General features: G+C 25.9%; 1 long non-coding RNA gene across 1 annotated transcript; it reads right to left on the reverse strand.

Annotated features, from left to right (window-relative positions):
• Positions 1-6656: 6656 nt before the first annotated feature.
• On the reverse strand, positions 6657-9301 carry LOC135925204 (uncharacterized). Its single transcript, XR_010571577.1, has 4 exons — positions 9180-9301; positions 8916-9103; positions 7001-7077; positions 6657-6673 (listed from the first exon to the last, which is right to left on the reverse strand). It is a non-coding gene; the product is annotated as an uncharacterized LOC135925204 (long non-coding RNA).
• Between the last annotated feature and the right edge of the window lie 6260 nt (positions 9302-15561).

Genomic DNA, 15561 nt, shown 5'->3' on the forward strand with positions numbered 1-15561 from the left:
CGTAATTTCAATTCAATGTGTTCATTTTTTATTTAATTATACATATGATTTAGCAAAATGCTACAAAAAATTGATTTGGATTTAAGGGAGATTATAAATAGAGCAAAGGATATTGTTGAAATATTAACAAATATCAGAGAGAATGTGGATGAAAAATTTCATGAAATATATGAAAAAGTAAAGGAGTTTGCCAATATGTTTGAAATTTAAATTTTTAAACCTAGAGTAGTCTCTAGAATATCCAATCGATAAAATATTGATGCATCTATGATTGAGGACTTTTATAAAATAAACATTTTTATTACCCTTATTGATACATTTTTATTTTAATTAAAAGAAAGATTTATTAGTCATAATTATATTTTAAAAAGCTTTTATTTCTTTTGCCGGTTGAGTCTAAACTGTTGATTACACTTTAAACACGAGAGGATATTAAAAAAATATCAGAGTTTTATGCTGATGATTTAGTAGGTTCATTTGATAAGTTACTTTGTGATGTCAAATTTTGGTAAAAAATCTTGACAGAATAGGGTATTCTTTGAGACCAAAAAATGCTCTGCAGGCCCTTTCCATGTGTAATAGCATTTTAGATTCCCTGCCTAATATCCAAACATTAATTATTTTAGCTACCTTGCCAATTAGTACCTACACTAATAAAAGATCTTTTTCAACTTTAAAAAGGTTAAAACCTATTTAAGAAACACAACCGGTGAAAAACGTTTAAATGGATTAGCCCTATTGAATATTTATAAGGAGATTATTTTAGATAAAAATTTGATTCTAGATGAATTAGCAAAATCTCACAGAAATGTATTTTTAAATTCAAATCAAAAAATAGCAATAAAATTTTATTAGTTTTAATATATAATCTTTTTTGTGAAAAAAGTATTATTTATAAATTTTTGACTTTAGACGCACTCATAAACTACTAGGATTATTTTTTTAATATTATGCAATCAAGCTTAGTAAGTAGGCCATTATTTGTCTTACTTTTTTTTAAAGATATTGATTATCAGGCTAGTGATCTGCATCGGGTCTAATTTTTAAAGCCCGGTCCGGCCCGAACTTACTTTTAAAAAAGTTTTGCCGGCCCGACCCGGCCCGAACCCGATATTTTAAAAAAATTTACCCACCCGGCCAGGCCCGAATTAATTTAAATACAAAAATTAATTTTTATAATTACTTAAAATATATTAGACATATGTTATATATAATTTAGTTTCAATAAATTAAATCAAAAATTTTATTTTACACAAAAAATTAATTATAAATTTGATAAATTTAGATAAAGTTAATAAAATTTCTAAGGTCCGACCCGACCCGTCCCAAGTTTTTTTAAAAATATTAGGCCCGGCCCGAACTCGATTATTTTAAATAGAATTAGGCCCGAACCCGACCCGAATCCCGTTCGGGCCGGGCCGGACAAGGCCTAATTTTGTAGATCTCTAAATCAAGCTATGTACGTTATCATATATCAATGATGATTTAAGAAAGTAAAGTAGCCCAAATTAAAATTTAATAAGCTTTGCATTAAAATGATTATCTTTAAAGCAGAGAATATAACAAAAATCATGGACTATTTTGACTGCAATATAAAACATCTGTTGTAGTATTATTCTAAATGTTCAAATGAAATCCATGACCAATCTTCTTTTTTTTTAAATGGGTAACCCAATATTTTTGGAAGGTCTTAATCTTATTTTGACTAATGTTGGAATTCATAAAAAAAAATTGGCAAAAGATATGCATAGTTTATTTTCTTAGATAAATGGTGATGTAAAATTGTCAATAACAATGGCCACAATTGCCCTGTGAAATTAATTTTTAAATTGACTTTACGTAAAATCTAAATATTTTATTTTTATAATTTTTTAAGTAGTTTAAACTTTTGTAAGATTTATTTTGACAAATATGAGAATTTTTTTAGTTAGATTAGGAGAGACCCATAATTTTTCTAAATAATATTTTAATATGAAAAATATATTTTCTGACGATTCACAAAGATTTAATATATATATCTTTTTATTTAAAATAGTTTTGGATAATTTTAAAATGGTAAAACACTAAAATATTAAAACTACTATATAAAAATATGTAAAAATTTATAAAATGACTAAATAAAAAAAAAATATATTATATATTAATAGTATAAGGCTCGAGCTTAATTTAAAAATGAAAATGTACCTAAAAAGCAAGTATAATTGTGTTCAAAAATTTCCATTTGAAGTTTTTGTTTAAGAAATACTGATTCGCGGTTTTCCTTTGTTATTTGGCAATTTTAAAAGGAGTGGAGAAAAAAGTGTAAATAATTTGTTTATTGATATTGTTTTTAAAATAATGTAAAATATAAGGTGAGTTTTTTTTTTAAATTTTTATTAATTAAAAATAAAGTTGCAATGTTAAAAAAATAATGGAAACACAATATGTAAAAATGAATACTGCAATTCAATGTAGGACCTATGGATAACCCATTGGCCAAAGCCTAGGTGGAGCTTTCAAATCAAATTGCTGGTAGGTCTGGGATAAAAGACAATATTTCATTGACAAAATTCCTATGCGGTCAATGCCTAGATTCCAACGGTCACCACAATTTCCACAATTTCGTTTGACCAGTTATTTATGCTTGTTATGTCAAAATCAAATTAACTTTAGATCAATCTTCCATAATCGAGTGGCAATACAAGGAATTAAAGCTGATTAAGCCATATCTCGAGCTACCCCCAATTTCATGATGTTAAGAAGTCGTCGATGCCAATAGTGTAGGAAAAAAGTTTCAATATGGAAAAATTCCGATGAAAAAAATACATGAACAAAAGGTGCGAAGACCAATTGTGCAAAGACCAATTGTGCCCAAGACTAATGTGTTTTACTGATAAGGGGAAGAATTCGCAGAAATTGCCATTAATGAAGTGAATGAATAAGAGAAATTTTTTGTTAAAAATAGTTTTTTTTAGAAATATTTATAATATGAAATGAATAGTTTATATTTTTTAAATAAATAAAATATATATTTAGATATGTTTAATAGGCCTGAGAATACCTCTGAAGAATAAGGGAGGTGTTCTAAGTAGTGTTGTTAAACGGCTCGTTTTGAGTCGATTTTTAAAAACGGCTAACTCAATGTTTTATCCGGAAGAATATTACGCAAGTCTGAATATTTTTGCTCATAGATGGCTCAAAGGTTTTAAGAAATCTATTAGGGTAATCTCTAGGCTTAAGCACAATTTTTCTTGCTAAAATATTGAGAACGAGCAGTTTAACAACACTAGTTCTTAGTATATTTTTTTGGTTTTATTATTTGTATTATTATGATCATTATTATTGATTATTATTATATATTTAAAAAAAATGCATTATAAAAAAATAAAGATACTTATTTTTTTTGTTGATAAAGTGTAAATCGTAATTTTATTTTTTTTAGAACTATCATAAAAGATTTATTCTTTTGGAATAATCATAAAACTGATTAAAAATAGAAGAGCTTGAAAATTTTCAAATGATTCCGAAATTTCAGTTATTCCAATAATATCCACCTGTGCAGCTTGCATTATCCTTCTTCAAAAAATTATGATCTCACGTTTGCAAACTTAATGGCGATCCTCGTAAAGGCTTCTTCCTCAGACAGAGACTGGCAATAACTATTCTTAAAGCAAATTATTTAAGGTTCAATGACAGTATTTTCTCCAAAGAACTATGCTAGACTTATACTCTTCCTTTCTTAATTCATACACTATATCTTATTTATTTTTTTTAATTCTGGATTTGTTTTTTTTATATAATCATATATTTATTTTTATAACATAAATAATGTATATTTTAAATATTTATAATCCAAAATTTTTCTTATTGTAATTTATAAATATTGAATAAAATTATCTAGTTATATATGATAAAATGTTGATTTAGTTAAGGTTAAAAAAAACAAATAAAATAAATTTAATAATATAATTTAAATTCTTAAAATATCTATTAAATAAACTGAAAAGCACAAGCAACATCTATAAGGATCATAGAAGTAAGAACTTTAATGTATTTAGACATAATTGAATATTGAATCCTAATTTAAAATTCGATATTTAAGACTCATCCTATGGTTTGCCGTTATTTATATTTCAGGTATAATTAGTTTTATTTATTGATTAGAAATTCTAATGAATTAGTAAGTAATAATTACGTCTAACATTGTTCATTGCTTCTACAATTTTCCTTCTAAATCTTTTTTATTTTGCAATGATGTTTTTCTTTAAACTACCTACCAAACTGAAGCTTTAAAAAGTATGAAATACGCATTAATTTTTGACATAAATAACAGGGATAATGCTTTCAAATCTTTGGATGACTTTACGCCTGAGATGTGATATCATAGTTTGTATTTGTGTAATTCAGTTACATTTTTTTGTTGTTGGCTAAATTGATTATAGAATAAGGAATTAAATATTAACGTAGAAGAGATATGTTATATCTTTTTTACATTCTCCGTTCTAGCATGATGCTAATTTTGAAAATTTTTTTTTTTACCAATTATTCTCTTCCCCTTTAATCCCGAACAGAATAAAACAAAAAAATGTTCTAATATAAAGTCTTACTCAATGGTTTGGTATGATTTTATAGAAACTTGGCTAACTTCATACTTATAAAGGAACAAGGTCTTAGTTTTCATTTGTTTAAAACTCAGTTTTATTTTGTGGTTTTAAATTTGATTAAAAAATTAAAAGTACTAGTCAGGTACCAAATGTCAGCATATGCCGGGTATATAATTTTTTTATAAAATATTTTCAACTAGCATTATGCCAAAATTTGCCTACTATCTTACCAAACGGATTATATTAAATTGTGCTCGAACATGGATAAAATTTTCAGAATAATGCTTACAGTTGCTTCTTATCGCAAGGTTGGCCTAAATTTTGTTATTAATAATTATTACATTTTGTGCTGGTTAGGGGTACTATGCTATACCAATTCAAGTCAGACTCTAATATATCACAAAACATTGGCATATTTTAGAATTAGTATACTTACAATTGTTCAACTTTAGTAAAGATGATATAAGGGTTAATAACGGTAAAAACAATAATATATATTAATTCCTTTACAGGAAGGGACTTTGTCGAAACCCGAAAATAAAATTTACGGGCGAAGCGCCACAAAAAATTTAAACCTCCCTCTACCTCCCACTCTCCCCCGTGGATAAATTCTAGCTCCGGCACTAGCTAAACAGATATTACCTAGTTATCTGATTTGCAACAAAACATGGCATAAAGGTTTGGCCTTAAAATTAAAGTAGATAGAGGCAAAGGGAAGATAAGATTTGTCTTTCTTTTGGTGAAATCTCGATGTATATATAATATTTTTGATGAAGTTTCAATTTTAACAGAAAATTGATTAAATTGAGGTTTTTGATACTATTTTAAGAAATAGGAGAAAATAGGAGATGGAATAAAGAAAATTATTTTCCTAATATTCCTCCACTGCTCCGACAATATTTTAATTAATGGGCATGGACGCAAGTCAAAGCAAACTAATATCAAATTTATGCTTTGAAAATAACAATCAATATAATTTAATAAATCTATCAACATGTGATCTGATTTCTTCAAGCTTTAATACAAATTGAATTTCATGATATCAAATTATATCAATATCATTTTTCGAAGTAGTGCATAAAAATATTAACATAGTTAAATAATTTTTGATTTTTTTTAATACAAAGAATTATGTTCTATTGTCTAATTTTAGAAAGGTCTTTCTTCTGATGAGTTGTCATTTTCAAGCAATTCTTACTTTTCACTAATCACTTATGATTGGCTCCTTTAACTTCATAAAATCTTACTTGATAGTGAAAGTTTTTTTTATAAAATATTTTTTTTAATCTACATTTTTTGATTATCTCATTTTATTATTTAATGTATACGAATGGTAAAAATATTTTCAACATTGGACAGGTGACCGGTAAGTTAAAATATTTTTAAAGTAATGGCCGGGTGTGAACGGGGGTTTGATACTTTTCAAGCGAAAAAAACAATAGTTTTATTTTATAATATTGCATATTATATATGCTTAATTAAAAATACCATAAAATAAATAAATAAAAACCCAAAAAGCCTTTTAAATATTTTTCTGTTAACATTAGGCGGGCCAGTTAAACAAAAATTTATAGATTAAATTGGCGGGTGGGTAAATTTTTTTTAAAAAGAAATTTATAAGTTGGCGGAATTCATTAAAACGAGTGCAGACCTCTAGCATACTTGTTTAAATTGAAAATTCCATATCTATAATAGTTAAAATTCTACTAAGAATAGGAGTTAATGCATATAGGTTAACTTGTTTTTAGATTTAAACTTGTAAAATATTTCTCTATGCCTAAATTAATTCCTGTATAGTATTTCTAAGGGTTCCTTACAACCTGACTAGACAAAGTCTATCTTAGTAATTAGTCTCTAATATTTAATAGCCATTAATAATTTAATTTATAACAATTATTAAAAAATGAATTTATTTACAAGTGAATTATAATCTATCCTATAGGGGAAAATTTAATAAATTCATATAAATATATTCAACATTATTTTTTTTTTACATACGGATATTGCTGTGAAAATTAATAATAAATCAATTATTTAATTATAAGCAAATCATTTTCTTTGAATTGTATATTTTTCTGAAGTCCGTTTGCCTAGATTGATTTTAAAATAATATAAATATTAAATGTAATCAGATTACCACTAATCGTATGAAGTGTGTGAATATTATTGAAGTAGGAAACTCTTACCACTCATGAATGTAAGAGGAGAGGGGGGCGTCACACCCTTATTACAATAAAATAGGAAGGGAGGGGAGTGGTGGTAGCAAAAATTATTTATAGGGTAGAAGTGGAAAACATTTTATAGGGGTAACTTTGTCATGACTGGTGGGGGTATGATGTAAAAACTGTCTGAATGATGATGTTTATTAAATATTTCTATTTTATTTTTAAAGGTTAATTTTAATAAATATAAAATACTCTTTAATATCCACTAGGGATTTTCATGCCGTAAAGAGGATTGAATTGACGGTGACAGCTGGCGTAACGCTCACATACTTTATTTTTTGTTTCCAATATATAATAATTTTTTCAAAGTAAATACAAATAAATTAAAAATGAGTAAAAAAAAAGGAAAAAGACTCCACCAAAAAAATAATAAACTGCGGAGGAAATAAAAACAGCTAAGAAAAAAATTTTCAAGGAAGAAATAGCTTGTATGGGGATTGAAAAACAAAGAAAAACTTTGGAGAAAATAATCTTCAATAGGAATAAAAAAAAATTTTTTTTATATATAATATATTTATTTTAAAAAAAAATAAAATAAATATTGTGCAAGTATATCTTAGAGGGGGAGGGAAGGGATAGATAATTAGTCATCTAAGTAGAACCTAAAGAAAAAAAAATGGTTTCTGGAACAGGTTTCCAAAATTTTATAACTGGACTGGTTAAAAATCTAGGAGATTTTCTATTCTTGAAGAATTAATTATTTATTAAATTATTATTTACGATTAAATAGCAAATATTCTGCTAGACATATGACGATCATTACCACCTCCCTTCCCGATCTTTGCCCTAATCAAAAAAAAATATATATGTACTCTTGCTCACTAGATTATATTTTTATTTAACTAACTCGCTTATAAATTGCTAAAACGCTTTAGACGAAAAAGATATTAAAATCGTAATTTGGAAGAATTGAATGGCGATTTCAACTAATTTCGAAAAATTATTTTATGTAACAGAACCAAATTACGTTTGAAAGGTATATATAAAATTTATTTTCTGAAAACTTTTATTTTCCTTCAGAGTTTTTTTTTCCCCCACTTGATTTTTTTCTTGGGATTTCGAATTATAGAATATAATTTATAATTATTTTATCATCAATTTAAAAAAAAAGATTTTTTATTCAATTTTGTGTTATTTATTTAATTGTTTATATCTATGTTTAGTTAGTGTAAAATATTTTTTTTTTACAGGAACGCTTATCCAGGGAGAAATAAAAGCAGAGGAAATCAAAACAACTGGAAAAAAAAAATTTAAAGGAAAAAAACACTTGTGTGGAATAATAAGAAAAACTTTGGAGAAAATAATCTTCAATAAGATGTTTTACGGGAATTGAATATGTATATTTATTTTAAAATAAATATGATATGATATAACTAACTTCTATAAATGTTAAATAATGATAGGTTCGAAAAATTTTATAACTGGGCTAGTTAAATATCTAGGAGATTATCTATTTTGAATAATAAATGATTTAAATAATTATTAGGACCTTTTTATCATTTTTGCCTTACGATTAAATAGCAAATATCTACTAAAACGAAAATGTCTCGACATATGATCTTCCTCACCTCCTCCTTTCTCATTACATCTTTACTTTACAGCGAACTAACTAACTCACTAACAAATTGCTAAAGCGACTTAGAGGAAAAAATGTTTAAATCGTAATTTGGAAGATATAAAAGGCTAACTTTATGTATACAACCTAAAAATTTGAAGTGTATGTAAAATATATTAAAACTTTTTTTCCTTCACAATTTTTATACATTCCAGTGGATTTTTTACCAGGATTTCGAATTATAGAATATAATTTGTATATTCTTTTTTTTAAAATAAATATGAAAAAGATTTTTAATTAGCTATTTAATTCATTTATTTTTATCTATGTTTAGTGTAAAATATTTATTTTTTTCTAACAGGAACGCTTATCCAGATATATGGATAAAATTGCGATCATAGGCTTTGATCCTTTAACAAACAACCCTCATTTTAAGCTTTATTTTAGAAAACTTATTATAATTGAACTTACATATGGTTATTTTGTATAGTCAACATAATTATGATATTAAAAATGAATTTAATTATATTCGATTTCACTAACAAATTTTACATTTAAGGTTTGCGCAATTGTCCTAACAGCGGTCAATATTGTAATTGACCATCCCCTATAGTTTCCAAAATCTAACGTGGTATTCCTAGTTATAGTTACTCTGTTTGCAGCCGTTGTTTGCATCATAGAACCCATTGTTACGTTTGCAGTTGAAAGCATTGGAGGCGTTGCTCCAAGTATATTTGAAACTATAAATGGTCATTAAATATATTGAAGATAGGTGATATTCTGGTTTAAATTTAATTTATTTATTTGTCATTTTACCAATTGAATTATTCCCGAATAAACGAAACGATAACATCATGCTACACGGTACACTTTGGTCTGTTATAGTATATATAGCCGTTTGAGACATATTTAGCTCTAAATAAAATTTAATAATGTCAATTTCATTTTTTAATCATAAATTTAAGAATAAAAACTATTTTTTTTTATTATTAAAATGATAGAATAATCTTTAATTAAATAAAAGATAATATTATGAATATTATTAAGAGAAGCTGAGCTGTTTTACATCCCCACATGGGATTCGGATAGGGACATATCATGTATACTCCTATATTAAATATTAAATACAGATACTTTTTTTGAAAAAAAGGTTAAATTATTTGTATTTTAAATACAAAAAATAAAAGCATATCCTCAATTTATCAGGGATTTGAAAAATACAAATATTAATAATCTATTATATATAATCTCCATAATCATAACACGATCGTTCGTATCTCCCTAATGGATTTTAAATTAGGAGACTATATAGTGTAATGTTAATTTTATCTCCATAATAAAAACACCATCGTTTTCGTATCTCCCTAATGTATTTTAAATTTAAGGAGACTTAATAGTGTAATATTAATTTTATCTCCATAATCAAAACACGATCGTTTTCGTATCTCCCTAATGTATTTTAAATTTAAGGAGACTATATAGTGTAATTTTAATTTTATCTCCATAATCAAAACACGATCGTTTTCGTATCTCCCTAATGTATTTTAAATTTAAGGAGACTATATAGTGTAATGTTAATTTTATCTCCATAATTAAAACACGATCGTTTTCGTATCGCTCTAATGTATTTTAAATTTAAGGAGACTATATAGGGTAATGTTAATTTTTTGCTCTCTACGAGAATCGAACACAAGCCTCCCGTTTCAAAGGCATATGTTTTACCGCATGCATCAATTTGTATAAATAAATTTAAAATATTAATGATATATATATTAAAGTTTCAAAGGTGTATACTTTACGCATGCATTAATTTGAATATAATCAAATTTAAAATATTAATTATTTATATATAATTCTACCGTCTATTATTATTACCATACTAGCTGTTGTGATTGAAGGGTAATTATTTAGTTTGTGTGTATGGTATTAAATATACTTTATTTAAATAAAAATATTAAAATTTAAGAGTAAAAGAGTAAAAGAGGTAAAATTGTTGCAATGTATTCTGTGAGCATGTATTAGAAATATCAAAATTTAAAATTGTGATGGAAATCATATTGGATAAAATTTTTAAGATTTTTGAATTTTAAATATGTGCTATAGATTGGTCTGAAATTTTTTTTGCAAACATAGCCAGGCCTGATCAAAAAACCATGTCCCATGCAACTTTCATAAATTAATTAATAGTTGACATTTTTTAAAATTTTGCCTGTGTAATGAATGCACTGAATTCACACCTAATATTATACATATTCCTGAATATTTAGGGGAAAATAAAATCATTTGGTTTGTTTAAAATTTAAATTAGGATATATTTTCAGAATGGTACTTTAATATGTATTCATGATTTTCATATAAATACCAGGAGCTCACCAGTAGAATCATAGTAAATCAGATTTACCCTTCATTTGATGATAATTTTAAAATTAGACAGATTTAATTCTTATAAACCCCTTACATCAGACCTATTTTTCTGGATCAAAATAAATTATTTAGGTTTTCCTGGGCTTGGGAAATATTTTTTACCATTAATATGGACTTGGACACAGCTTGAGAAACATTTTTCATAATTATTGTAGTCTAAGATTCCTGAAAATTTTTTAATTTTAAATATGGGCTAGAAGTTGGCCTTAAAATTTTTTTCAAAGACATGGCAAGGCCTGATCAAAAACCAAGGCCCATGCAACTTTCATATTCTGATTGTATTTTTAAATGCATTGTGACTTCTTATATATTTTATTTCAGTCCTCAACTATCATATTTTATGGTCTTTTGCGGGTTTGAGAAAACCAAGTGTGAGGATCTGGCGTAGGAATTTTTATAATATTAGGCATAGGTGTAATATTTAACACAGAATATTTATATGGCCCTCAGGTAAAATCCAATTTAAATATATTTTTATGCAAAAAAATAGTATTCAATCTTAGTCTTAATGGGTTGGCCTTGGTTGGGGTGAGCTGGGTTAAAATAGACTAAAAAATAGATATGGTTTTTAGAGATTTTCCTATCTCCAGGCTTGGATAAAAATTTAAATTACTATCAATTGACCAGGTTTGAGAAAATTTTTTTATAAAATTATTATGGGTTGAGCTGGGCTTGGAAAATATTTTTATAAATTTTATTGGGCTGGGCTTGGGAAAAATTTTTCAAAATTATTATGAGCTTGGACGCTTGAGAAATTTTTAATTATTAATTATAGGTCAGACATTGGCCCAAAATAAACTTTTTTGCAGGCCTGGGCTTGACCTGATCAAAAAACCAAGGCCCGTGAAAATCTGAATTTTGATTGTGTTTTTAAATTCATTATGATTATTTAAATATTTTATTTCAGTTCTTAACTACCAAAATTATTATGATCTTTCATTGGGCTTGGAAGAATTTTTCATAATTAATGGCTTTGGACTTTGCCAGGGAATTTTTTTAAATATTAAATATTAAATATTAGGTATAAGTAAATCAGTAATATTTAACAAATAATACTGGTATTATCAAGTAAATGCTTTATGTTTATTTTTACTCAAACCATAGCACTTAGTTTTAATGGATTGAACCTGGCCTGAAGGGGGAGGGGGTAAAAAGAATAAAAATTGTATATTATTTTCAAATAACAGGTAACATCTAGCATAAAAGTAAGAAGAAAATTTTCATTCCCCGTCATTTTTGACCGGCTTATCTACTAGTTACATTATAATAATTGAATTAAAAAATGTGAAATCCGCAATTTATTTCTTTAAATATCAATTTTGTAATCTAAATTAGAGAAGAATTAAGATCTTATCTTGTTATTTCCTCTTTTATTAAAATGAGCAATGATCATAAAATGACACTAAAAACAATTCCATGAAGTTAAGATAATATTTTTTATAATATGAGTATCAGGAAGAGCTTCCACTTCCCCCACATGTTATAACCCCATATTAGATGATATCTATTAAAAATAACTTTACGAAATGAATAATTTAAATGCACAATGAATTATTTGAAAAAAATTGCTTACTCTATTTTATTAAAAAAATACGTTATTTTAGTAATTCAATGTCTATGATTATAATTTTAAAATATAAAAATGACTGCAAATTAATTCATGAGTTAAAAAAAATGTGTTATTGGTACATTATAAACATTTATTACACTAAAATACTCATCAATGTACACAATTGTATTTAAATCCTTTTTTTTTAAAATTTTTTTTGGGAATTTATTATTATATGTGTCGTATTGGGATATGGAATCATGTGGGATTCGGAATTCCCACGTTTTATTTGGGATCTTTTTTAAAAATATTTAAAAAATATTTAGAATCCCCATAAAAAAAATCTTCCGAATCCCCATGAAAAAAAAATAAAATAATATAATTACTTTTTCTTCTTTTTTTTTGCGGCTGGCACCATATAATTAAAAGGCCAAAATAAGGGATTTAAAAAGAGAATTTAAAAAAAAGAAGTAAATAGTATAAAATTAAGGCATATAATAAATGAAAAAGGATGAGGTTAAGACATTATTTTTTTAAAAAATATTAAAAAATATATTTAAAAATCCCAATTATTGCAACAATTATTCAATGCAATATGGCATTTCGTTGAACATTTAAGCAGGGACCCGAACCGTTATTTATAAAGGTTCAGTTTGGTTACGGTTCAGTATGTAAAATTTTTTAATAGTTTACGTTTAGGTTGCGGTTCTTGAGAAGAAATTTATAAAGGTTCGATTCGGTTCAGCTAATTACAAAGGTTTATAAAGGTTCATTAAGGTTAGAAATTCTTTTTTTATTGAAGCAACACCATCTTCCAATTTATTTTTATTATAAGAAATATATAAGATTCAATAACTCATTTTTAAATATATTATTTGAGAGAACGTATGAAATAAAAATAATCGACATTCTTCTTTTTCTAGGTTAAAATTTGGATTTATAATATGTATTTATTTTTTGGATTAAGGGATTAAAGAAATAAATAGAATAAATTCAAAAAAGTGTAAAAAATTATAGCAATTTATGTTTTAAAAAATTTTAAAAAAATACCGTAAGTTTTCGGGCGTCAATCAAAATATAGCCTTTTGCGAGCGTGCGGGTCGGGTCGAAAATTTTTTAGTGGTAAGCGTGATAGTTTTTATCGCCACTGAGCGGGCGAGCGGGAATAAAATATTAGGTCCGCACCTGTTTTCGCTTTCTCTTCCTCTAATTTGCCTAAATTATTAAAATAATATTTATTTTTTTACATTTAATTTGTATTAAAACCATATTTTTCGAGTATTTAATGATTTAAAAGCATAAAAAAAAAGTAATACATATTAAATATCTCTAAAAAATAAATTTTTCTGGTGCCAGCCAGGCGGCAAAAAATATAATTTAATTGTTTTTTTAAAAAAAAAAAGATTCCGAATCCATGGAAATAATTTGAATATCCAGAATTATATAAACGTGCTCTTATAGTACTGGCGTTCCCGCAACACAAGTTTCTGTCGAAAGGGCTTTTTCGGGGCTAAAATTTGTGTTATCGTCACAACTAACAAAAGGGAATCCATTTATACTTGAAAATATATTACTTATAAGTTCAAATAATATATTTAAAAATGATTTTGAATCTTATATATTTTTGTTTTATATATAATTCATAGATGCTTATAATAAAAATAAATTAGAAGATGGTGTTGCTTCAATAAAAAAAAATTTATAACCGTAATGAACCTTTATAAACCTTTATAAACCTTTATTAGTTGAACCGAACCTTTATAAATTTACTTCTCAAGAACCGTAACCAAAACGTAACCATTTGCTTAAATGTTCAACGAAATGCCATATTGCATTAAATAATTGTTGCAATAATTAGGATTTCTTATAAATATATTTTATTTTTTAAAACAAAAAAGCCTTACTTACATACATCCCTTTTCATTTATTATATGCCTTAATTTTATACTATTTTCTTTTTTTAAATCCCTTATTTTGGCCTTTTAATTATATGGTGCGAGCCGCAAAAAAGGAGAAGAAAAAGTAATTATATTATTTTATTTTTTTTTCATAGGGATTCGGAAGATTTTTTTCAATGGGGATTCGGGATATTTTTTAAATATTTTTTTTTAAAATACATTTATTTATTTATTTTTTTGAAATTTCGCCCAACCCTGCAAATGAATCTTCCTTTAAACATATGTTCTCTTCAGTTTAATCTGAAGATTGATTATGCTCCAAACTCAGGGACATTATTTTTAATCATATGACCTCGCATTTGACAAATTAAAATGTTATAAATTTTATTAAAAGCCATTATTAATATATCGTAACCTCAACCCATATCTCTTCTGACCTTTAATTCTACATAACTCTTTTACTATAAATATATTTTTTCAAATTAAAAAAATGACCCCTAGATTCTCAATCCTTGAGTTGATTTACTATCCTAAAGATTTACTTAAACCACCTCCCCTACTCATTCAGTTTAGCTCGAATTCGCAACGAATTATACAAAATATGCTTTTTTTGTATTCCCCTTGGCAAATATCGCGCTTACTGTGAATGAAGAGGGTAATTCTTTTGATCGATTTTTAATTTTTATTCATTTAAAAATGATTATTATTATATTTATCCTTACGAAATTTGAAATTTTTTTCCATATTTATATCGGCGATTATAAATTCTTGGAAAACTGGCCCAGCAGCCGCTGCTTTTATCAATGGAGACATTATATTACAGCTTTGTTGTAGCCTTCGTCCGAATACTTTTAAATAAAAATATTTAATATTTATAAATGGTATATCGAGTGATTATTAAAATAGAGTGGTATATATACGTCACTTTGCTAAGTTTATTGAATTTTTAACTATCATTGAAAAAAAAAACTAGAATTTAAATAGTAAATTAACTATTAAATTTTATTTTACTATAAATCAATTTATGGCGGATATATTGTATATTTCATTTTTTTTTATATTTCTTAATCTTACATCAAAATTAAATTACCAAAACTAAAGAAACATTTATATTTTACTTATTTTTCCTAAAAAAGTCACTACGTCACTACTTTACGAATTGGCTCTCTATCTTAGTTAATAGGACTAAAAATAAATTTTTTTAGTATTAGCAAAAAAATAATAATAATAAATTTTTTTTAACATTCATCCATTTAGTGCTGTTAAAAGGCTAACCCAATATTTTAGCCAAACTTCTATCAACACAAGCCTAGAGATTTTGCATATA

The sequence above is a fragment of the Gordionus sp. m RMFG-2023 genome, chromosome 2, assembly GCF_954871325.1.
Source record: "Gordionus sp. m RMFG-2023 chromosome 2, tfGorSpeb1-WG-v2, whole genome shotgun sequence".
NCBI classification, from domain to species: Eukaryota; Metazoa; Nematomorpha; class Gordioida; order Chordodea; family Parachordodidae; genus Gordionus; species Gordionus sp. m RMFG-2023.